This window comes from Aphelocoma coerulescens, chromosome 4 (genome assembly GCF_041296385.1).
Source record: "Aphelocoma coerulescens isolate FSJ_1873_10779 chromosome 4, UR_Acoe_1.0, whole genome shotgun sequence".
NCBI classification, from domain to species: domain Eukaryota; kingdom Metazoa; phylum Chordata; class Aves; order Passeriformes; family Corvidae; genus Aphelocoma; species Aphelocoma coerulescens.
Window position 1 is genome coordinate 38,803,529 of NC_091017.1, and position 25,821 is coordinate 38,829,349.

A 25,821-nucleotide genomic window follows, 5' to 3' on the forward strand; every position below is an offset into this window, starting at 1 on the left:
ACTGTAACAGAGAAATATGACAGTCTATATAGCCTGCTGTTGTATTGAATTAAATTAACTTCCAGTTTTAGTCTCCTTTACCATCATTTATTTAAATTCAAGAACACTCACAACACTTAGGGCAAAAATATGATCAACTGTGCAGATTCCTAGGAATTCCAAACATGAAGCAAGAGTAGAATATGCAACAGAAACCTGTAATACAGATAAGGGATACACAGTGCCTGTCAGAAGTCTGCCTTGGGGACATGGTGGAAGCCCAGTGATAACATGTACATCCATTTCATAGTATATGAAATACGGGAGTCTCAGAACACCTTCCAGTAAAATTAGATTCCCCATTTCAGTGATGACCTAGGGGAAAAAAAATGATAAACACTTTGTTGCACACATAAACTGAAGGATGGAGGTAGTCCTCAAATAGGCATATTTAAAAGTTGCAGGAAGGGAACATTGATCTTTAATATGCTTTCATTACCTTTAAATTCCAATCCCACAGAGCTTTCATACATTGAGAGCTGGGAGCTTTTTTAGATTTGTTTTTCATTTGAAAGTTCCCATTTTTGAATCATAAATCTTTCACAATGTTTATTCATAATATTATCCTTTGTAGCCATGAGGTGTTGATATTAACATATTTTTTCCCTTCTCCCCCTGCTTATCACATTGAAGCTCATTTTAAAATAGCTCCTATACTGCCATAAACATTACTAAAGCATGAAAAAAAGCATTACTTTTGCATTTATATTGAAATTTATTTTCTATGCAGTTGTATGTATTAACCCACATTAAATAAAAAACATTGCAAAATCAGTCTTAAAATGAAGACTTTGGGGTAGTCAGAAGTAAGTCTCAATGTACTTTTGAAGACTTTGTCTGTTGGATCTGTAACAGCTAAAGGTATGACACAGCTGTAAAGGAAATGTAAAATACCTTTTAAATCATAGTAATGATAGCATTGAGCAGCATTTCTAGCAGAGGTAAACTGAGCAGAACCTTTTCTTGATGCCATTGATACTTTGATAAGCTTTCTGTTTTGAACTGGAAAATATGAATCTTATAGTAAAAATCAAAGTCATGCCTTTAACTGAAATTACAAAAAATTCACTTCCAGTATTTTCATCCCATTAACACAGGATATCTTACAAAAAAGTTCACCAAAAAGTATCTGGCAAAGAAAAAGCTACAGCCTAAAGAAAGTATGAAAATTTTATTTTGGGTAGGAGCAGATAAAAGGGAGAAATCAAGATACAAAAAATCATTGGTATCTAAAGGCTGACTAGTTCATTTTCACATACAAAAACCTAAGACTACATTTAATTAAAGCAAATTCTTAGACCTCTCCAATGGTTTTTTCTAATTCCTGAATTTTACAGAAATTCTTTAGCAAGCTCAATGAAAGACATTAACTTTTTGCTGATGTCAAGAACTTATTTTTTTATTACCCAAAACTGAAATAGGTATAACAGCTATGACATTTGACTCTCAAACACGTTCATGCACACAGTCAGCTAAAGAGACCTTGAGAACGCTTAGGGGGTTTGGGGTATACCCTGAGGTATTGTGTTCATACTAAAATACTAATGCTAATTTAAGCCATGGAAAGTACCACATGGCCAGTACCACAGTACATTGCCATATGATATTTTTACCACCAACTACCATATTGTATAGTTCAGATTGAGTCTGAGTGGGAAGATTCCTCAGTGGCCCAGCAAAGATGAATTTAAGAGATGCTGCATCAAATACCACCTGTAAGCCATACTAAAAGAACAGACTAGAGGCTCTTCTGGCCCTCCTTCAAGACCTTCCATCACAGCATCCCAGACCTCAGCAAGCTTGGTGTATGTTTGTGTCTGTTCCTTGACAGGGCAATTTACTGCCTGTAGTGCACAGGAGGATGGACACAGACAGCAAATGTGTGTAGGTCAGTGGGCTGCACCACAGGGGGGGACATCATGAGACCCTACACAATCATTCCGTGGTGGCCAACTGTCCCATACAACTCAAAAAGATTTCCACAGTGGAAATGGAACTTTCAAAACCAGAATGCCACTAAAACTGCTTTGTTCCCAAAGTAAGTTCTCCTCCAGGCGGAAGGCAAGCTTTCACCAACAAATACAACATTGTGAGTCTTAGGATGCTATCAGAATGTCCTTGGACTCTTTGGATCTGAGGTGCCACCACCCTGAGCCTAAATGTAAGTAGGAGCAAAGGGAAGATGTTCCAGTATTTTGTTATTAAAAAAACCCATTTTTTCCTGCCTTTTTTTTGGAGTGGGTCTGGCAAGGCTGCAGGATAAGACGTCCAAGGTTGCAAAGGTTTTTATCAGCTTATAATTCACATATGTATGTTGTACTACTAATAAAAAAGTATAATTAATTACAGCTTTTCAATTTTGCCCAAGGAATAAAAATCCATTTGGGAGCACTGATTTTTATTCTGACATCACCTATAGTTACTAAATTCAGAATAAGTGGCTAGAGCACTTTTTCAGTCCTCTGAGAAAGCATTAATAATTTCCTTCTATTAACAAATCATCAGTTAATTATGCAGTAATAAAGTTAACAGCATACATTTTCATGAAGAATGTGGAGTCTTAGAATTCTCCAAGGGTTGTCTAAACCTTACAAACATTGAATCCAATAGCTTGAGAAGTGGGGTAAATAAGCTTAGTATTTAAAATAAACAAGTTATAAAATCATTAAATTTTTGTCACTTGGAAAGTTTTTCTGAACAACACTCTTAGATGAAAAGTTAAGATTATTCTACACTAAGAAAATAAGGCATAACTGACAACATTGTACAGATCTTACATAGATGGTGACAAGAATAAGTACCTGGAAATATTATCTGAGAAAAAGACGAAAGCAATATACATATGATACTTCACATGATCACAGTTTGCTGTTTCATCCTAGTGAGAATTCAAGCACTTATCCATATTTCCATGCATCCACATATCTGTGCTTACAGTTACATTAATGGCTTATAAAAACTACAACTTCTAAGTAATTTTTTAAGCATCATATTTAATATGAACTCCTGCTGGATACATCTTAAGGGGCCTGCAACTGTAAACAAATCAGAACAGCAGGCAGAAAAACAGAATTTAAAAAAAAAAAAGACAAAATTTCCTATAAATTCCTTAAAATTCCCTTCTCTGTACAGAATTCCATTGTGCCATGCTAGCTGGAAGATTACATCTTATTTTAGAAACAACCCAACCTTCTTTAATATTTTCTGAAATTTTTGAAAATAATTCAGAAGAATTCAAAATAGTTGTGCTATTTACATTGCAAAACAATTTCTTTCCCCAGCTCAAAACAAGTAGTTTCACACAATTTTTTAACTAGAGGGTTCTTTTTCTTATCATAAAATAAATTTACATTTTTTAGCTCCACTAGTAAATAAATTGGTGACTGCTTTGCCTTGCCAAAGTAAATTCCTACACATATCTGTCAGCAGTTACTTCTAAATCCAGGAAATCACATTGTTAAGCTAGGAAATACATGACACCTGAGTACATGAGGGATTTTGCAGTCCTGTGGCTCTTCAGGAAGCAAGTTCTCAGTGTAAATATTATCACAGAATATTCCCAACAGATTGCTTTGCCATCTGAAAAGATCTGATCTCTTATCAGTTCTTTGGGTAAGGGAGGTCTCTTTGGAGCCAGAGTTTGTCACAATACAAATACGTACTTCTGTCTCTGTTACTCAGACATGGCCAAGTTTTATAGACCAGCAAAAGTAAATGACTACATTAAAAATTAAGAGAAGAAAGACAAAAAAATACAAAAACCCCCAGTGAACTATGCTATTTCCTGCACTGTGATGCTCAGTAGCAAATGTCACATTTTTTAGGGGTGATAGCACAGAAAAAGGAAAAGGAGCACCATGCCATGACACGTATGAAATGTGCTATTGCAATTTTTATAATACCATATCACACCTTAAACTTCCATCCTTCAACTTTCTTGCTTTAGCTCTGTGTTGTGACACCATTTTTACAACTGTTGCTGAAATCAGAACCAAGGATTCAATGGATTCTCCCATCCACAGAAATTACTGCTTGGGAATTAGGAGATCAATATTAATAGTCTAAAAAGTCTGATTAAAAATAATTAAATAATACTAAACCCACTAAAGCGATGTATTTCCCAGCAAAAATATTAGATAGAACTGGACAAAAAAATAATTTAATAACAAATGAAGATATGAGTCACCCTGAATAATTTCTTAATACATATATAGTGTATTACCTTCCAGAAATGACAAAATGTGGGAAGGTACAGGAAGCAGAATGCCAAAATAAAAATCATAAGGCTTTCCCTTTTATCTTTTTAATCTTCAGGATGAAGGAGAGATTTGACAAGATAACACAAGCAAATTCTTGATTGCTGTGTTTTGTTGCAGCCCATTTTGTTGTGATGTATGACTTATATATCAGTAATAATATTCAGAGAAGGTTAGCAAAATAGATAATAAAAATAAAGATGAATTTATTTTGTCTATCTAAAATTAAATACTATACCTGAAGAAACATCACCTGTTAACGAGGGCTGTGTACAAGAAAGCACCCTCGGAAGTTTAGCCTTGTTTTTTTTACTATGGTTTATTTTTTATTGTGTGTACACCTCCCACCCGCACACACACCATCTGCATTCCTCTTTGATTTTAGGATTCAGCAGAATGGCAGTCTGAGTGGTTCCTAGAGCTTTAGACAGAATCATGACTCCCTGCTGAGAAGCAGCAGAGCACAACAGTCCTATATCCACTGTGGCCCATGCTGCAGACACTTCAGCAAATCTACAGAAGAAACTGGGGTGCAACTGGCAGAATAATTGAGAGGTTTGCTGGTTCAGTTGCTTTTGCTTGAGGGCAGAGTGTATTCAAGTAAAAAAGAATTGATAACATGCACTTGAAAAGTACAGTGAGGGTTCCCAGAATTTAAAAATCATGGTGCTAAAAACATGCATTCTTTTCATGATCTTACTTGCAAATCAACAGTCTGAAAATTTAACATGCCCATTTCTTCGTGCCACACAGTAGTCATTCTACTCAGCAATTAAAGGCCTTGAGAAATTTACTCAGTGGAACAGAACACAAAATCTCGATGTAATTAAATCAATTTAGAACAAAAAGAACACAGATTCATAAAAACGTACTCTCTCCATTGAAAAATAATCTCCTGAGGAGCATCAACATTTCATTCCAAAACCGCTTTCTTACTGCTATTTAAAAATACTCTATGCAATTCCTTTTTGCAGAGTAAAATTTTCTCCACAATTTTACACTTGATAAATGATTCAAGAAATTATCTTCTCCTTAATCCTTCAGATTCCCAAGCAGTTACCAAACCATCTCAGCTTTACTTCTAACATTTTCTTTAGGAGAATTATAGGCACACGAAATGCATTTGCACCCCATTAATGCCTCCAGTGATTCAAGAGGTAATTTTAAATACTAAGCCCCAACTGCACTAGACAGTTTTAGATAATTCAGAGCCCTCTTTTGCGTTATTTCAAACCTTTTCATCACTCATTGCAAAGCATTAGAAGAAATAATAACAAATGACAAAGACTGTGCCTGAGGGATTTTATGTGGGCTTGATGACTTCATTGTCATTAGTTTCTGTCAGGCACAGAGAATAAACACACTACAACAAACTGATGCCTTTTTAAGAATCGTAACTACCATAACTGTTTCGTTGTGGAGAAAAAAATAGACACAACATTTATCCTGCCATTAAATGGGTACTATAACTCAACTCTACATAGAAATGTATTCATAGAATTTAGGGCCAGACATTAACTTCTCCCACATAAACACAGAATCAAGCTAAATTAACCAATTTGTTTGATAAGTACTTCTGCTTTGTCTCTGTTACTTGGACATGTGTACGTCTAGTCTTCGACCCTAACTAGAAGAAGATTCAAGAAGTCTACCCTAAAGACAGATAACAGTGGAAAATGGGCAAAAGGTTAATTGAAAATTCAGTCATATCAGACAGGGAATTCTGGGTATGAACAGTGAATATGAATGTATTTGAGAGAGGGAGAAAGGGGAATTAACAGATTCTGGACATTACTGAGAATTCAAAAGAACTTCCTCAATGCCCTTCTCAATACCCTATAGGAACTGCAATCAGCTTGAAGTTTTTTTCGCTTATCTTCCCTTTCCTGCTCTTCTACTGGCCAGAAAATGCAATGGAAGATTTTGTGTGGGCAGAGAAACTATCCATTTGTGGGAGAAGTACTGAATATAGGAGAGATCTTTTGATATCTTCAAATTTTTATCTTGTGCAATTAAACATCATGTGTGATTAAACATTACACATATTGATGTCATTTATTTGCATGGATGGAAATTCTGTGGCCCTGTAATTTCAGCTTCATTTGTTCTAAGAACTCTTATATTCAATACTCATTCTGCTATAAACTGACTGGTTCATCAAAATACAGATTATGTTTTACAAAGCAATAAATAAAAGCCACCTCATAGATCCTTTTATTTCCCCTGTTCAACTCCAGTAAATTGCTATTGGAAGGTGATAATCCAGAGCAACTTTTTAACAATTTCTAATCTCACCCTTTGCTCCAATCAAGTGTGAAATATATAGAAACAGAAGAATACAGAGAAAAATCAAGAAAAGCACTGTCAACAATTAGCCCAGTCTGTACCACACATTATCTTTTGCTGTTCAAACGAATAGTAGGGTGGAATTAGTGAAATTTGTTTTACATAATTTAGTTATTATAGGCATTCCATTCAAGTAAAACAAAAATTATTTGCTGTTTCTTTCAGCTTTTAAAACGGTAAGAAGTCTTCCTATGTGTTAATGAAAGATCAGTAAAAATAAAGATGATCAAGTGATCAAGATGGACTTTCTTCTCAGAAAGTTCTCTGTTTATCTGACAAAACAATGCTTATGTCAACTCTAAATCTTGTTATTACAGGTGGCTTTCTGACCTGTTGATTACAGTCTCTCACAATCTGTTACATTATTATTTTTCTCATTCCACAATACTCCACAAAGAATGGAGGTTCAAGACACAATCATACCTTAAACCTGCTGTGAAAGGGTTTTGACATCCCTTATTTCCAGGAGACAAATGTGGATATATTTTCATTGTGTTTTGAGAAAAAGTATTAGTGCAATTCATTTTCTTCCTCTCTCAAAATAACCAAATATTTTTTTAAAACAAGTCACATTATGAAGAGAGTGAAAAAACAGATAAAAGGAAAACATTTACAGGTATTCACCTGCACTAGTTGCTATCATCCTCCTAGAAAAAGATTGAATTTGTGTGAATATTGTTCTGTAGTTGAAAAATAATCTGCAACATGTTACAGTTTTTTAGCTGAAAAAAGAAGTTTGGTAATAATTTTGGGGTTGTTTTTTGTTTGTCCAGAGCATGGCAAGATATTAGTTTTCCCATAAAAGCATGGGAAAATATTAGTTTTCTGGGTGCTATAGACTGAGGATAAAATTAAAAGTGTTTACATTCTAAAGAAAGTCTTAGGAAGAAGGAACATAAAAATACTAATTGACTTGAAGAATATTGTCCATATCCTCTTTGGTATTTTATACTGGTGCATAACACTCAGAATTTTAGTGAGAATGAGATATTTAAATACCACTGAGAAATGGGGTTTAAGTGCCTTCTTCCCTTCCTATCTCTATTAATAACTTTGTTTAGCCAGCGATATTTTTCTACTTTTCTTTTTTTAAATAAGAACAGTAGAGACCTGACCTCCTTCTGTTAGTGTTTTTATTTTAAGATCTAATTCCAATGATTTTTAATTCAGATCAGTAGAGACCTGACCTCCTTATTTCAGTCTTTTTTTTTTTAGAGCAGGATCTCCAACAATTTTCAGTTCTGCATTATGGGAAGCAGCAAGTCCCATTTCCATACATACTATTAATAAAGCTTGAATTGTGGGTGAATAGATTCCCTCCACTCTTAATTACTTGGGACACATCTCTGAAAGGGTGATCTAGCTACGTACTGGCCTCAGGATCTACATGTTAGACCTTGCACATTGCTTAGTACTGAGTGCCATGACTATTTGTTAATAGGTCCAGCTCCTGAAACATGGGACCCCCAAAGAGCACTTCTTGGCCTACCTTTAGGCCAGCTGCTCCTCTTCTCCCAGGACAGCCTGGCTGTTTGTCCCCTCCCATCACCCAGGAAGTCTCCAGCCACCTCCAGGAGCTTGAGTAAGCCACCATATTCCTGTTTATTTTACTTGCACATGACCAGAAGCAAGTTGGCAGAACTTAAAAGATGAGGATGTTCAGAATGGAAAGGTGGTACTGGAGAATTAGAGAAGAATTATTCTGTCTGATCTGTCTTATTCTAAAGCAGAAGGTTGGCACCTGCCTTAAGGTGAAACAAAGACCTTTACTTAAGTTGAACATGAAGACTCCATGGCCAGAGTCTGGTAATTTCTGAAGTTTGTTATACTTTCAAAGTCCAACACAACTTAAGGTAAAGCCTTTACTAAACAGGATTATCTTTCACATCCTTAAGACACATGTACACAGAGTAAAGATTCATAAAGATCTTAAAATTTTCTTAATAGCAAAGAAATACCTTTATTCATCACATTATAAAGTGTGGGCAATTATTTGGGGTATTATTCTTGGTATAATATATGTGGCCTCGCTTACACTGATCATAATTTTAATTATCCTTTTATGTTGCAGTCAAGTAAACATTCTGCTGCACCACATTCCAGTTTTGCACTACGCCATTAATAAACTACTTATGGAATACATTCTTAAAACCGAGTCTCTAAAAATAAGTGGCAACTGTAAAAAAACCATCAGCACTATGAGGAGTCACCTAAGATAGGACTGCTAGAGCATGTGACAGTGTTTCTGTGTCCAGGTTTCTTCTATGCTGTCCACAGCACACCACCAAAGACCTGGTGTGTCTAAAGCAGAACTGTTACTTATGAGTTCCTATCATACGGAAAAGAACTGAGCTATATTTACAATACAGACATTTCTGACAGTTCAGACCTCCTTTTGAAGTGCCAAAGGAGCATTACCTGTTAAATATTAATATACCTGAATATTGAGAAAATCAATACACCTAGACCAAGAAATACCCTCCTGTGCACCAGAAATTGAAACTTATTCTTTGAAATATTCAAGATAATTGCCTTACTATATAAGCATATCTTCCAATTGGAATTTAACTTTGCAGTCTGGGAGCTCTGGCAGAAAATCTGCCTTCTAGGGTCAAAACGAAGTGAAATTGAGCAGATCTGAGTATTTTACAGCTCTGTAAGCATAGTCATTTTCTAAATTTCTTGAAGTGGAAAAGCACACTGATGGTGGTATTAGAATTGCCCCCTAGTGCTGCAGATACTTAGCATCAAAATTTTAACACTTTACTGATAGCAAGATGGCAAAAAGAGTAATTCAGTGAAGTATAAAGCTAATTGCTCTAAAAATTCCTCGGATGTATCAATAAGTCATCTACAAACATGTAACCAATATCCTACATAGATGCAATGAATTACATTCCACAGATGAGGAAAAGGACAATAAAGATTGCAGAGAATCAAAGTTTCCTGAGATGGAAGGGACCCACAAGGATCATCGAGTTCAACTCCTGGTCCTGCAAAGGATACCCCAAGAGTCACACCATGTGCCTGAGAGCATTGTCCAAATACTTCTTGAACTCAGACAGGTTTGGTGCTGTGACAATTTCCCTGGGGAGCCTGCTCCAGCAAAAAATGCTATTTGCGAAGAAATGTTGAAAAAGTAAGAATATACAAAGCTCTTGACTTCTCTTCTGTGACAAAAACGATGCCAGTAGAAGAAGAAAGCTATTATTTTGCACCCTCAATAAGGTGGCCTAAAGATTTTTAAAGATATGGGAATCTACTATATAGAAAAACATAATAAAGAAATTGATTTGGACAGCATATCTGAAACTGAGTTTGCTAGATGTAAACCAAAACACCAATTTTAAGGATTTTTTTTTTCAAGAAGAAGGTACATTTCTAATCTCAAGTAGTGATCAAAGCTGCAGAGTGAAAAGATTCTAGAGAGACTTACTTTGAGCAAAATCTCACAGGAACAGATTATGTTGGAAGATCTGCATATATAAAATTCAGTGAAACTAACTGATTTTGTTATTTTCAATATATCAGCACTACAATAGACATAAAAAATAAAATCATCACTTCTCATTCACTGAAAAAGATAAATTTGAGTTTGCCACAAGAGACTTCATTTTTAGAGTATGGAGGAAAAAACCAAAACTGTTGTTAACTTTCCATTTCTATGCTGCCCACAGCAGAAGACAGGCGGCTATCGCATCCAGGCACAGTAAACCGGCTCTGTTAAATATAGCAGTTGTTGCATTTCTATTTTTCCCAAACTTTGCAACACCAAATAATAACAAACCTGGCATGCTAATTTTGGAATGAATCCGTGGAGTACTACTATCCACAGCTTTAGTTTTAATTTTTTGAAGGTTGGATGTTATTTTAACATCATTCTCAGCACTGTTTCATCAGAGCCTGAAAGAAAACAAAGCTATGGCATTATTCTCCCAAGTCTTTGGAGAAGTTTGATTCTCAGCATCTCATAATAAGCAGTAATGAGCTACTACAACCCAACCCCAAATGCATATCCTCACAGCTTTCAGTTCACAGGGTAGCAATGAAAAACAGATTTTGGTTTACAGGTTGTTTTCCAAAGGTACCAGGAGATTCATCAATGATCCATAAACGTGTAGGGTACCAGTCTAGTGAGTAGACCCTAGGCATAGTAGTTAAGGCTTTTTTAAAAATACCCTGGGATTTGAGTTCAAATAGCTGATTAACGAAGAAATAAAAAAATCAACTAGCAGCAAGGTAAGTCATTTAACACTAAACTGAAGAAAAAACAAAAAGACCCCATAGCAATAATCTGACTCACAAAAAAACCTGAAAATCTTTTTCTTTTATGTAATCATATAAAGTGCACCAAAGCAAAGGTTTTTGAATTTGTAAAAAATCGAAATGAGTGTCTCATAAACACCTCGCAGAGCAATATTCATAACTTGAAAATTAATCAAAAGGGACAATAAAAAAGATAATTTGTTTACAGACTGCAATCTGAACGGACCTGTGTATAAGAGTTGAAATTAGAAAGTTGATTGCTATGGATGATGATGTGTCAAATCTCCATAATGCTGTACATATCAAACATTAGGAAGAGCATGGTTTGGCATGCATTTTTCTGATTAGGCATATAGGAAACAAGCTAAGTAGATATCCAGCAGCATCTAGAGTAAGCTTACTAAGAAAGAGGCCATTAAAAAAACCTAATAATGCTATTTATTTAGAGGAAAGCCTCTAAAATGCATTGCTGCTGCTCTCTAATAGATTCAGTTCTGAAGTTCTTGAATTCAATATTATGTCTTTATCTATAAGGGGTACTGGAGAGGTCTAACATGTTTTTTAATTACTTAAGACTCTAGAGCTTACAAAAATTTTGTTTTCTACTTTTTTCAACATAGCATGAGGACAAAAGTTAATTAGCTGACTACATTTTCTGATTATCATGAAAAAGCATATGCTCCAGTCCCCAAACACATTCCTCTAAGTACATAAAGTTTAAATTTAAAATACCTTTATTTATATTGGGTGTTTCCTATCTCTTTTTCCTCCTAACCACACAGGACTCCCATTTGCTGTGTTAGTACCAGTTCTGCAATTTTAAGATCTTTTTTTTTCTTAAACTAAGCATTTATCAGCTTGGACTATTTGCACCTATTTCACTGGATTTTTTTACTGCAGCATTTACATGTCATTTCTGCCCTCATAATTTTATATTATATTCAGAAATATAATACAGCATAAGTTTTTACCTGCTGACAAGAATTTTGTGTTTGAATGTTGCAGATTAATTGGGCCTTAATGGATAACTGTTCAGATGCATCACTGTTTGTTAATATAATTTAATTATATAATTACTATATTATATGATTATATATAATTTATCATATAATAAATAATCATATAATAATTAATTACAAAATTTTTACTAACATTATTTAGTTGTTCCTTTCTTCCTGCAGGTTGCACTGACAGTACCTGGTCCAAGAATGAAGAGTCCAAATACATTTTATACAGCATGAGCCAGGACACACTTTTCTGTAACAACCATCATTACCCACTCAAAAAATTGTGCTCATATGGGGCATGATTCTGCCCTTCATCTCTGCTCTCTCATGAGACAAAATTAGTACCTTAAATAGAAGAAATGAATATCGGTAGTAAAACAGGGTAAGAAACAATTACTGACACTTATTGTTAGTCTTGAAAGGATTGCTCAGAAATCACAGGGAGAGGGATGGTGTTCCTTCAGTGCTGCATCCTGCTCAGGCTTTCACAGGCCATGTGAGTTAACAGAAGGGCCCATGGTGATTCACAGAAAAATGGAAGTTTGTAAAATTTTAGCTAAATCAAGATGCTTGAATAGCAGATTCTTATTAAGGGTAATTTAAAACTACATTCACTGCTCTCAGCCTAGGTTTTTGGGGTTTTTTTTCTTTTTATATTCAGGATTTGAATGCTGCCTCATACTTTACTACTTCTGCAGGTACATGGGTTTTACATATAGCTGATCTCCCTCTGATAATGAGTTTTCTATGTTTAAACATCTATTCTATACAAGAATTTATGCATGGAAACTGGCAATTTACATCTGGTCAATTTGCCCAAATTTTCCTTCAGCCCTTGCCATCCTGGTACACAATATTTTTCTATATAAATTGAAATATGGTAGATATTAAAACGAAAAATACTCTGTGATCATATGAATATTGTTTGTAAAAATGTCACATTTTAGTGATGTACTTATATTAATTCTGTCCTTACCTAAACCTGGCATGGTAGATATTTTCTTTAACTGTATATCAGCGCTGGGAAGCAGAGTTGTTTCTCCAGCTTCAAATTATTTGGGTCCAGATTTTTTTTTTTAGCATATTCTGCAATAACAATTTTTCATACTGACTCTGATAAGTGAGCCCAGACAAGCCCCAGGATACTAAGGTGGTTCACCAGCAGTCATTTACTCAGCCTGAAAACCGCTTTTTTCCCCAGCACTTTCTGATGTGACAGGTTCTCATCGATACCATTCCCATAATGAAATTCAGCAGTTCATTTTCACCTCCTGGATTTCTTACCACTTGCTACAGGTAGCTCAAAGGCTTTATCCAAGCTGCCTTATGGAGAGAGAAACCCAGGCTACAAACATGCTGTCCCTAATGTTCCCACTCCTCAGAACTAGCAACCTGTGGAGAAAACTGATGTAAAAATAATGCCTAGCACTTGGCCTGGTCTCCTCCAGGTTTTGCCTAATGTCCTTATATCCCCAAAACAGGAGGATTTTTTTCTCAAAGAATCTAAAATAATATCCAGACAGCACTGTACTTATTATCACAGTTTGGAGGTGGTTTGTTTTTGTTTTAACAGATAGTATTGAAACGTTAGTGTATTATTTATCTGTATTGTCAAACTTATTGACAAGATTATTCTACAGCTATAGAAATCAAAAAGAGACATTAAGAATAACTCTGCAAGCAAATCAAAACTACATTATCTCTGAAAAATTATAGTCAATGCAGTAATCTTGCCAGCGATATTTTTCACTTTGGACCTTGATTAGGTCTAGTCACCATCACTAAAATAGGAAACTCCTTTAATATTAATGCTGCTAACCCTATACTATATCAATTCTCCAATTGGAAAACTTAGTGTAAGAAGACAAGAAAAAAATACTCTGCACATACACTGCGAGGGTGGTGAGGCACTGGAATATGTTGCCCAGAGAAGTTGTGAATGCCCCAAGCCCTGGAAATGTTTTAGGCCATGTTGGATGGGGCTCTGAACAACCTGGTGTAGTGGAAGGTGTCTCTGCCTATGGCAGGGGAGCTGGAACAAGACAACCTTTAAGGTCGCTCCCAACCCAGGCCATTCTATGATTCTATGATTTATCAGTATTCACACAAACAGAAGAGAGACTTATTAAGGAAAAGTAAAGTTTCCTAAAAGATGTCTGAATTTGTTAGACTATTTCACTTATAATGCAACTATGTTGCCTAATTTATTATTTTATTATTTGGGGGCGTGGGGTGTTTTTTGGGTTGGTTGGATTTTTTTATGTTTTTTTTTTTAATTCTTCTCTGTAATCCAATTGTTATTTTAAAAAAATGTACAAAATAACAATCCACTCCATTCATTTAAACCCTTCAGGTTTAAATGGGCTAACCACTTGATTCATCTTACTATGATCATAAAACTTCGTTATGTTGCTTAAACTGCGTTGCAGAGCAGAAAATCTGCATGTCTATAAAGGTTTTGGCTAATTTACTACTCCAAGAAATACAGTAGGAAAAATATTTAGCATGCATGATGTACTTCAGATTCTTAGAGCTACTGAACTCTCTGAAATATCTGATTTATTCTCCAGGCTCTTGAAACATAGGTTATCTACACAATAACAAAACTACTTCAAGGACTAATACACAATGCATGCCACCCCCTTGTGACAGAGAACTGGACAGGAGTACTTGTCTCCTCTCTTAAATACATTCTCCAAAACTGAAATGCATATCCACAGTTGGCTGAAATGATAAAACACTCATTTCAGTCTTCATCCAAGATTCAAACAGACATTTGTGGTGCTGGAAATGTTTAGTACATAGAGTCTCCCAAGACTTTCTATGAAGAAAATTCCAATAAAATAGGTCATGGAGCAGTTTAAAAGTAGAAGTGCTCAGTAGTAGAAGCTATCAGGTGTTGCCACTCTACATTATAGTTTTCCCACCCTGATATTTTAACAATAGCTTGAAAGGAAAAAAAAATTACTAAGATGACAGCTCAATTGTGCAGCAAAACTAAGTCATATTGTATAAAGACATCCAATCCCTTTTTATCACTGAGTTTTTTCCTTTGTGATCTTAACATACAGCTTTCCTTGATGCCAAGAAACAATCCATAAAAAGAAGCCTTTATTCTTGAGCAGCACCTTTGTTCTTCCCAAGCCTTAGCAACTGTTCACGGATATAGTAAGGGCAGAATAAGAGGAAAGACTGAGGAAAGAATAAGGAGCGAGAGTTCATATGGATGAACTCTTTATTGCTTACCTGATTCCAGCTTTAGTCTCATATCTGACACTAACTCATAGTGCTAGAACTGTTAAATACTACCTCTAGTGACAAAACCTCTAATAGCAAAAAGCACCTTCCCTTTTTGCTGTTTATTTCAGACCACATCCCTTGACCTGAGCACTGCCTGATGCGATCACTTTCTGCAAGCGTGAAAGATGAAAATTTTTAAATGGATTTATTGTGGTGAGCAAGCCCTGTTAAGTAGCTAGATTAAATATAGACTATGAAATTTCCTTGACAGATTTTACTGAGCAAGGAAAGAGTACAATTCCACTGAGGAAATGCAGAATGAGACCATAACACTGTGCTATAACAGCCTCAACTGAGGACGACACCTGATGACATCTCTCAGTTCTCAGGTTCGGGGGTCATTATTGCCAGCTCTGAACAGTGTATAAGGACAACATATGGAATAACAAATTCTCCCACACACAATAGATTTCTCATGTGGAAATCCTGAATTAGAAGTCATGGGATACTTCAGCAGGATCCCAGGGCAGGGCAATCAGAGGATGGAGAGAGTGGAGGCTGCAGCCAAGGGGAACATCTGCCACAGAGCTAATCTTTGTGAATCAGAGCATTTTACATTTTCCTCACCATACTTTGGCATGAAAGCTTGGCTTTGTGTCTCACAGAAACCTATATTATTATTTTTACATCACTTTTCTTTTTAATACAAATGTACTTTTGACAAAATGTGCTAACCAAAATATTCCACCAAAATTACTTGGATTGCAGGGACAAAGCACATGTTAAAATTAAGGTAATTAGACACAAAAGCAAGTGTTGGGGTAGCTAATTCTTCACTGCTTGAGAATTTTGCATCAAAACTGGATTTTATGGCTGTGTCAAAGCTTATATGCACTGTAAGTCCACATGGAAATTCTTTGAAAAGTTATTCTGCTCTGTGTGATCCTATAAATCACAGCAGAATCTAAGAACAGGCGTTTCATGTTTCAAAGCACCTTGATTTAATTGTGCAACACAAAATCTTAACTAGCTCTTTTTTAAGACAGGTACTCAATGATTTGTATTACCTCTCACACAAAGAATACTGCTTTGACACTCTAAGTATCTTCCCCTTTTTTCTATATTAAGTGACAAAATTCCAAATTAAGTGACCTGTGGTCCCATGAAATTGCCTTGCTTATTTTCTATACATAAATTATTTCCATCTCTCTCACATTTAATGAGAGTACTATGATTTTCTTCTATTGGTACAATTCAAGCAATAATGGACTTGTTCTACTTAGGATGAATACAAATATTAAATTCAAGTTTATCAACAATACACTTAGCTTGCTCTAATAAACTCTTTGATTACTAGAAATACTAGAAATACTAGAAAGTTTATCAACAATACACTTAGCTTGCTCTAATAAACTCTTTGATTGCTAGAAATACTAAGGGTGTCTGTTATGTTTCAGTTCATTTAAACCAGCTAGCTTAGGATCTCAGATGTCATGTTGAAGACATACTAATGCTCTTCTACATATAACAATGAAAACTGGTATTTAAAGCAGTGTTTCTTCACCTTATAATTTTTTGTATGACCCCAGCTATGGGATAGTCACTGCCTGAAAGCTTCAGACTCAGTTTTGATATTTCCATCAGAAAGAGTTAGTTCAAATTACACCAAGGAGATTAAGAAGCCAATTCATATCCTTCAAAGAGAAAAAGCTACTTACATTAATCTTATACAGCTTTACATCAGACCCATAATTTAGGAATGTGCTGAGGTTCCAAAGAGTGTGACATTTTTAAGAAGCTTCTCATTTTAGTTCCATGAGGACCACAGGAGTATAACATACACAACATTTTGAATCAATTCAGTTTCAGGCAATCTTTTTAAATAACTCTGTTTTTTCTCTCATGAAGATACAGTTTAAAGATATGGTCATGTCTACTGATGCCAACTGCAAACTCCCAACAAGCATTACAACAGAATCCTCAGTTGCTGAGTTTATTTCACTATGAATTTAGCTTCAGCAAATAATTCAATTTTTTTAATGTGAAGTTATGCTTCTTCCTGAAAGCACCTTATATTTGCAAGGGACAGATTTCTTTTCAGACTCTGCTTCAGAAAAGGCTTGTAAAGAACAAGGTGGTGTCAGCTGAGCACCATGCAGAGTCTTAAAGGGAACAACAGGAAAGACAGCTCAGGATGGGCACACTGTCTGACACCCTTTATTTTACTACTAAAACATTTTTCACGCACAGAAACACATGATAATACTGCACCGTTCCTGGTTACACTGCCAGTGTAGGTGCTGATATGCACTGCAGAGGAGCTTGAAAATATGGATCATGACAGAAGGTACTGTCCTCCCATGGCAAGCACCCAGTGTGTCTGCAATCCCATCACTTCTGTTTCAAGGCTCTGGACCAAAAAGGGTAAGAATTTTCCAGGACTGTTTCATAACACCTTTAGCATGCATATAAGCAGGTCACCCACCCACACCATCACTAACCGCCAAGGCTGTACAGCCAAACTTCTCCCTAGCACACAGTGTCACTCCCCCACCTCGTCTGCCCAGCCTGCAGCCCTCCATCCCAGCACTCCATCATGGGATGCATTGCACCAAGTCTCATCAATGCTGGTGATGTCATAGTTCTGGGAACTGACCAAATGTTCCAGCTCATCCTGTTTCTCATGCTGCATGTGTTGGTCTATAAGCATTTCCGATATGCTCCTCAACCACTTGAAGGCATTCGGGTCTGCTCGTTAAAAAAAAAAAAGAAAAGACAAAAATGAGTTTTGGTGGCATTTAAGTCTCACAGTGATCATCTTCAGTCTTGCTGCTTGTTTGTAGTCACCTCAGAATACAAAATGGGTCCTTATGAAATGCTATGAAATCACCTACAAAAACAAAGCTTCCCACACCTTTCCTTATGAAAAAGAATTTTATTTTCTATATGATTTCTCTTTGATCTTAAATTATAAGTGGTTTAAGTGCTAACTATTTTTTAACAGTGTTGAACTGCCCTCTGCAGCTGAATCAGAGGTAAAACGTGTAGGAAAAATTTTATCTCGTGATTCATGACCTGTGTCTAAGGGTTCATGACATCAGGCTCACTCTTTTTAGATCTCAAACTATCTCAAATAAGCCAATGGGAACTTTACGAGCAAAAGTTTTAGAATACTGAAGGGATATTTATAGAAAGATTGAAGTATTTTTGAAAAACTTGCGACTACTTGGGTTCTCCTTTTCAGGAATAAAAGGGAAACTTTTTGTTAGGAGATCAAAAAAGGTTTGGGTTTCACTATTTACCTTTTGATCCTGTGAGATCACACGGTTAAGAAAACATTCAGAACAACTTACACAAACATGTTCATCTGCAAAAATAATAACAACCTAGCTGGCAGCTTTCAAAAGCAAATTCTTGTCCAAGAATTGGGGTGACTTAATCTATTGGGGTTTGATTTATGCTACAGATAAAAGGTCAAGTGTCTCAAACTGAAGCAGTTTTTTTTTTTCTTCTGTCTCAACAAAGACAGTATATTAGAATTATTGTTCCTACTCACCTGGATTTAGTGCCACTCACACGATCATGTAAATTGTGATTCACTATTCTACATGCTGAATAAATACCAAATAAATGCCAGCTCCCGTGAAAAAGATGATAAAATTTACAAGACAAGTAGTAAAAGTTGTCACAGGATTGATTAGAGTTGGGGCACAATGGTTTAACTTTTCTCGGACACCTTGATCAGTACTAAGGACTAGTTAAGAAATCACACACATTCCTTCACGAAAAAAGAGCAAGGTTCAATAATATACATTTCAAACTAAACACTGCCTTATTTGCCAGACATTAATGAGAGGTAATGAATGATGCACCCACAAAGCCAGAAAATTCCATTTTCTGCCCCTGAAAAAGAACTTGTAGAACCATGAGTGAACTTAAAAAAATCCAAATCATACCTTGACTTTAAGATATTGGGTTATATCTTTAAAACAATAATCTCTAACTGTGCTGAATCAGTCAGCACAGTGTAAAGGAGTCAGGTAGCTTGGTAACAGTGGTGAAAGTAATCTTTAAAATTTCATCCATTTAATTCCTTGGGGAGAGAACTCTTAGTGAGCTAAGGTTGCTGCTAAAAATGACAGCACAGCACCTACAGCCATTGTTCAATATAAAAATGTAATAAAAAACTTCAGAATTATTAAAAAACATAACTTCTGAAAAATGATTGCTTTTCAGTTGTTGTGATGATTAATTAGATTTGCAGGTTAGCACTGAATACCTGTTATTTAGAAGACCCCAGAAAAGATGATTCCTACAGAACTGTATTACTGAATTCTAGTCTTAGTTTAGGATAGGTTTCAATTCTTTTATCATTTCCTTGAAACACTGGAATTTCAGCAGAATGATAAAAATAAAAACCCCAAACAAGCAAAAATCACACAGCAATTCTCAGAGTCTTTGAAAAAAAAGCTTGGGTTTGATTTATGAAGTTAATTTCCAAATCCAATAACTTATACACTTAAAAAATTGATGAAATCTATAATTAAGGATAGCTTATAACATACTAGATACAAAGTAACATCATTTATAAACACAGTCAAGTGACAAGTGATGTCCCTCAGGGGTCCAAACTGGGACCAGCGCTATTTAATGTCTTCATTGATGTCATAGATGAAGGGATCAAATGCACTGTCAGAAAACCTGCAGATGACACCAAGCTCCGAGTGGTGCAGCTGACACACCTGAAGGATGGGACACCATTCAGAATGACCTGAACAAGCTCGAGAATTGGGCCCATGGGAATCTCATGAGGTTTATCAAGACCAAGTGCAAGGTGCTGCACCTGGGTCAGGGCAATCCCTGGTACTAACACAGGCTGGGGGATGCACAGACCGAGGGCTTGGATGGTGTGGCTGAAGCACTTGCCATTGACGAGGCACAGAAGTCATTAATAACCTCAGCCTTTCTTTGTCCAGATCTCCCATTTCCTTCTGGAGAGGAAAGAAATCATCCTTAGGACATTATCCCTTAGTCTTTTGTTTGTTTGCAATGTATCTACAGAAGCCCTTCCAGTTACCTTTAATATCCCCGGCCAGATTCAATTCTAACTGGGCCTTGGCTTCCCTAATCTTTTCACTAGCTTCCCATATAATTTCCCTGTGTTCCTCCTGGGCCACCTGTGCTTGTTTCCACTTCCTGAAAGCTTCCTCAAGCTGAGCAATGTGCAGTTGTAGCTCAGAAGGCCAACTGTGTCCTGGGCTGCATCCAAAGCAGTGTGGGCAGCAGGGTGTGGGAGGGGATTCTGCCCCTCTGCTCTGCTGAAACCCCACCTGCCGTGCTGCCTCCGGCTCTGGGGTCACCAGCACAGAAAGGACATGGACCTGTTGGAGCGAGTCCAGAGGAAGGCCCCAAGTTGACTAGAGGGATGGAACATGTCTCCTGCGAGGAAAGCCTGAGAGAATTTGGTTTGTTCAGCTTGGAAAAAAGAAGGCTTAAAGGTGACCTAATAGCAGCCTTCCAGTACTGCGAGGGAGCTGACAAGAAAGATGGAGAGGGGCTTTCCACAAGGGCATGTAGTGACACAACAAGGTGGTTTCAAACTGAAAGAGAGCAGGTTTAGATTAGATATTGGGAAGAAGTTATAGGTGGTGAGGCACTGGAACAGGTGGCCCAGAGAAATTATGGATGTCCCAAGCCCTGGAAGTGCTCAAGGCCAGGTTGGATGGGACTCTGAGAAATCTGGTCTAGTGGAAGGTGTCCCTGCCCATAGCAGAAGACTGGAAATAGATGAACCTTAAGGGCCCTTCCAACCCAGGCATTCTGATTCATGAGTTCTTGCCAGGGTTTAAGAAAGTGCAAATACTCTAGAGATCACACTTATTGGAAAAATGTTAAAAATAACATTGTGCAATTCATAGCTGAGTTTGAACGGCGTTAATACTGCACTGCCACATGCAATTACACTTACATACGCAGAGGTGATACGTTCAAATGTCCATAAATTTAACTTTAACCTTATGCCCACCACTTGCACTTGCTTTCATTACATCTTTTAATAACATTTCATTTTAATAACAGTATTTTTTCAGTCTACAGATCCCTAACAACACAAACTTCCCCATTTTTGCTGAGCTGAGAGTAAAAGTTGTCTGAAGAGACTTTTTTCTGTCCATCTGCTTAAAAGACGGCCCCTGTCCAGACCTGGTATCCATCAGAAAGAATGGGAAGAGAGAAGAGAAGAAACTGAACTCTAAGGGTTAGTGGAGAGAAAGGAAAAATTCTGACCTTTCTCTGCACTCTTCTCCAAATTGCTTAAAACTTTCTCCTGTATGTGAGCAGAAATCTCAATTTTTTTCTCTGTGGTTGCCCTCTCAAGGACAAAGATGATGAAAGGCAGAGCTCTTTCTTGAAAAGGGCTGCTATTGATGACAGAACTAGAGATTCTGGTGCCGTGAGAAAGCTGCCAGCTCAAGCTGAAAGAATTCAACTCCCAGATGCTTTGGAAGCCAGTAACTGCAACTTGCTGGTAGCACTTAAGGAAAGAATCCCTTCAGAATTTAACGCTTACGAACAAGCAGAGTATGAATAATGTCATTGCCACTCCTAACAGAGATCAAATCCCAGTGAATCAACTATGTGGGAACCAAACTATCACAGTGACAGGCACTTCAGAACTGTATCGTAAAGCCTCTTTTGTAAATACAGTGGGTTAAATCTTAGCCCTATTGAAATAAAAGCTCACCAAAAGTCAAAGAACAGAGTAGCATGGCTTGTAGGGAAGTAAATTTTTCAAAGGCTCATCTTCCCAGCAGTATCGGGCTGCTTCTCACACCCTCTGACCTGCTGAGCAGCCCTGAATAATGCACTCACCTCTCAGCTCCATGCTGTGAACCCTCTCTCAGACTGAAGCTGTGCTCTAACAGGAGAATAGGTTGCTTCTTGTAACATAATGAAAGTCAGCAGCTGCTACAGACCTAAACGCTGCTGTTATATTACATCTAACTGCAACAGCAAGTGTACTGTATTCTGTCTTCAGAGAGATGGGACTTCCATTGCTGTCGTCCTTTAAACACCATTTTCATTTCACTTAGGAGTCTAAGTGATATAAACAAGAGATTGCCTAACAAAATAGAAAGCATGAAAGAACTCATAAACCTTAACCACCAGGACGACAGCACATCCCAAAATGAGGCAATGCATTCTGAATCACAGAAGAAAAGCAGAAAACTGAAGAAAAAAATTCAGTGAGGCTTGCCAATAAAACCTTTTTGGGATCATCTCAGCCTCTAAACAGGTAATAAGTTAATTGCAATAATTATCAGGTAAAGATTGTGGAAGGTATCTTTTTAGCTTTATACCGGCTAGCGCTTGTATTTCAATGCCTTAGAAAGCCTCGAGCAGCCCAGAGAGGCAGCACGGGCGATCTAGCACTTTAGTAGCTCTAAATCAGTACCTGTATCAGCTGCAAAACAAATACCATCAGCAGAAGCAAAGAGGGAGAAACAGAGCTCCCTGCCCGCTCAATTTCCTGCAGTTAGAAGCTTTCACAATGAGACAGACAACCACAGATGTTTACAGGAGATAGCTGAGCTGAGAGAGAGGGGGGAGCTTCCCCCTCGACCATCTTTTATTGGGAAAAGGGGAAAGGGGCGGACTGGGGCGGACCCGGGGTGAGCGGCCAATAGGACACTGATGAAGAGTCTGAGTTACATTTGGTTTTGCCCGCGCTTAGAACAAAGGAGCTCGGAGCACATGGCAGGAGCAGGTGTCTTTGGGAGGGGGAAGGGAAGCTCAGAACAGGCAGCAACAGAAGATAATCCAAAATTGACAGTTTTCGCTTCCAGCACTGAACACAGAATCTAGATGCTCTTAGAGCAATGCTAAATTCACATAAGCAGCCAAGCAATAGCATCTTAACACATGCACAGGCTACTGACCAAGCATGGAAGAAGACTCAGAAGACAGGAAGGAGCCAATCTCTTCGCCGAGCTGCTACACCACAGGACTAGAAAAGCAGGCAGGAATTGATGCACAGGAAGTTCCAGTTGAACATGAGGAGGAACTTCATTACTATGCAAGTGACCACATATGGGAACAGATTGTCCCGAGAGGCTGTGGAGTCTCCCTCACCAGAGATATTCCAGAGCCATCTGGATGCAATCCTGTGCCATGTGCTCTGGGATGACCCTGCTTGAGCACCATAGTCCCTTCCAACCTTACCCATTCTGTGAAGACAATTTCAGGAATCCATAAGTGATGGCAATAACATCCCATGGCAGAGAGAAAACATATCTAAAAAGCATGTAGATAACTGACCCTCTGACACTACATCTTGAGGCCACACAAGGCTGTGGAAGAATTCAGCTCAAAATGTACAGGACAGAGTGATACTCCTGCATTTATCACACTTATGAAGTGAGCTCCTGAACAGAAATGACACACTATTATTCCACATATTTTTTGTGAGAAACTAATCTTGTAGATTAGTAATCTTGTAGAGGATCCTTCTTTTGCCACATCTTCTTCATGATCTACACAGCAGTCATTATGGAATGTTTCTCATTCCTAAAACTGATGTCTTCTATATTGTAAACACACTCAAAAAGGAAAACTACATATTTTGCTACATGTTTTGGAAAACAAGCACAACTTACTACATGGTAGTTACAGTCCAAAGGAGCAGAAAAGCAGAAGTAAATTTGGACCAAATTAGGTGAATAGTGATTCTCTTGGCATGAACTATAAACAGGGAGATTATTTCCAGCAACAGGGCATCAGTCTAATGACTGCTGATTTTTTTACAGGAGTCCACCCAAACACGTGGCAATGACCAACTATTCAGGTCCTGAGAGGTAGCACAGTAAAGCACATATATACACAAAGTTTCAGTTCATAAACTTACAGATAAACTTGCATAGCAGGGTGTTATTTGCATGGCAAGCATGATGAAAAAAAAGAAGACGTAGAAATCACAGATTAAGAAGTTGAGAGAAGAAAAGCTCGTAACACCTAGGAAAGGGTGGGGCAGGAATTACCTCAGTAGGATTAAAAATTTATATTGGAAAAATATGTCCATATTACTAACTTTTTTCAAGTCCTTTATGGCTCAAACTTCACATTAACATGAATTTGTTTTTTAAATCATCTCATAAGAAACCCACCTTGTTCTGGCAAAGTCCCAAGACTTGGTCACTCTAATGAAAGCCATTTTACAGGTACAATATTTATGGTTAGTCCTTAAAATTATTTCTCTAATAACTTTTTAAGGTATCATTGTTGTCTAGAAAGTATCTGAGATTATTATGCACATGATTATGTTTAGTTTTTACATGTACAGCTTCATCAAATACTTACATGGCATGCAGCTCCTCTTCTGCAAATGCCCAGGAGCATCTTACTTAGTGTCAGCCAGTTAATCTTTTTGTTTTCCTAATTATTCTAACACCTCTGTGCAAGGTAACATTATTTTTTCTTACCTTTTCATTTTTTTCTATTTAACTACAGCACATTACAATGACTCTCTGCTTTTCAGATCCCTGTCTTTTCAGGTAAGGATTCTATTTTTTTTTCCCTTTAAGAGCTTTCTTCAGCCTTCTGCTCTGCTTCATCCCTTTGATCTTTTGTTTGTTTTAAATATACAGGTGTCTTTCAAGGGCAGGAGGGGTTTTTTTTGTGTGTGGAGGGGTTTTCCTCACCTCTGGTTTACCTTACAAAGATCTTATCTGAGATTAACAATCTAGGCATCTCACCACAGTAAATGACACCATTTCCAAATTGATTAAGAAAAAATATTATTCCTTTACTTTCACTTTGTCTACAGAGGTGAATAAACATTAAATATGTTCATTTTTCAAACAGATTTTATTTTGACTAAGAAAACTGACTTAACACTTTTCAAAACCATCAGAGCACTGACCATTCTCAACAAAACCCAAATTGATGTTTCTTGCATCATGCAGAGTTTTGATTGCACTTACAGCTAATGACCAGTGACTTCACCAAAGAGTAGCAATACTAGAGAAAATAAAACCATGTATTTTGAACAGACACTGACTCACAGTACATATTGCAACTACCTAGAGCATTATGATAAGATAAAAAGGTAAAAAATCTTGAATATTGCATGAAAACTCAAAATGTATTTAGGGAAGCTGAAAATTGTAGTTTATTTTCTTTGTTTTTGTCAAACATCAGTATCTACCTCCCAGTCTGGTGATTGGTTCTCCCTCACAGATATTTGCTTTTGGATATAATTGCTGAATACAATAGGCACAATAGATTTCAACATATATTTTGGAAATTTTTTCTTTAATCCCGTTTTTCTTCTCTTACTAACACCTGAAGCTGTGTTGTTCCCAGTCTTTTCTGTGTGAAGCAGTAGAGTTAACACTTTTTCTACTACACCTAGTAGATTTTCAGCTATATTACTCCCTATAGTTCAAACACAGAGCTAATATGCAAACCCAGTTCCTTTGCAGAAGAAAGCAAAATTACATGTTGAGTAAGGCATATTACAGAGTATATTTATTTCTAAGTAAGATAATAATAAAAATAAGATCATAATACTTCTTCTACCATGAGGAATAATAACAATAATAACAATGCATTCAATCTTATTTCCCAGCAGTCCATATCTACAATCAAAGATGCAGCTCTGTGTTATAGAA

General features: G+C 36.9%; 1 long non-coding RNA gene across 3 annotated transcripts; it reads right to left on the reverse strand.

The window, feature by feature from the left end:
• Positions 1-99: 99 nt before the first annotated feature.
• On the reverse strand, positions 100-22,736 carry LOC138109033 (uncharacterized). 3 transcript variants are annotated; one of them, XR_011150221.1, is made up of 4 exons: positions 22,608-22,736; positions 22,025-22,274; positions 17,709-17,902; positions 100-354 (listed from the first exon to the last, which is right to left on the reverse strand). It is a non-coding gene; the product is annotated as an uncharacterized lncRNA (long non-coding RNA). The 3 variants fall into 3 exon arrangements; XR_011150222.1 differs by lacking the exon at positions 17,709-17,902; XR_011150220.1 differs by lacking the exon at positions 100-354 and having other exon boundaries at positions 17,174-17,902.
• Positions 22,737-25,821: the final 3,085 nt, after the last annotated feature.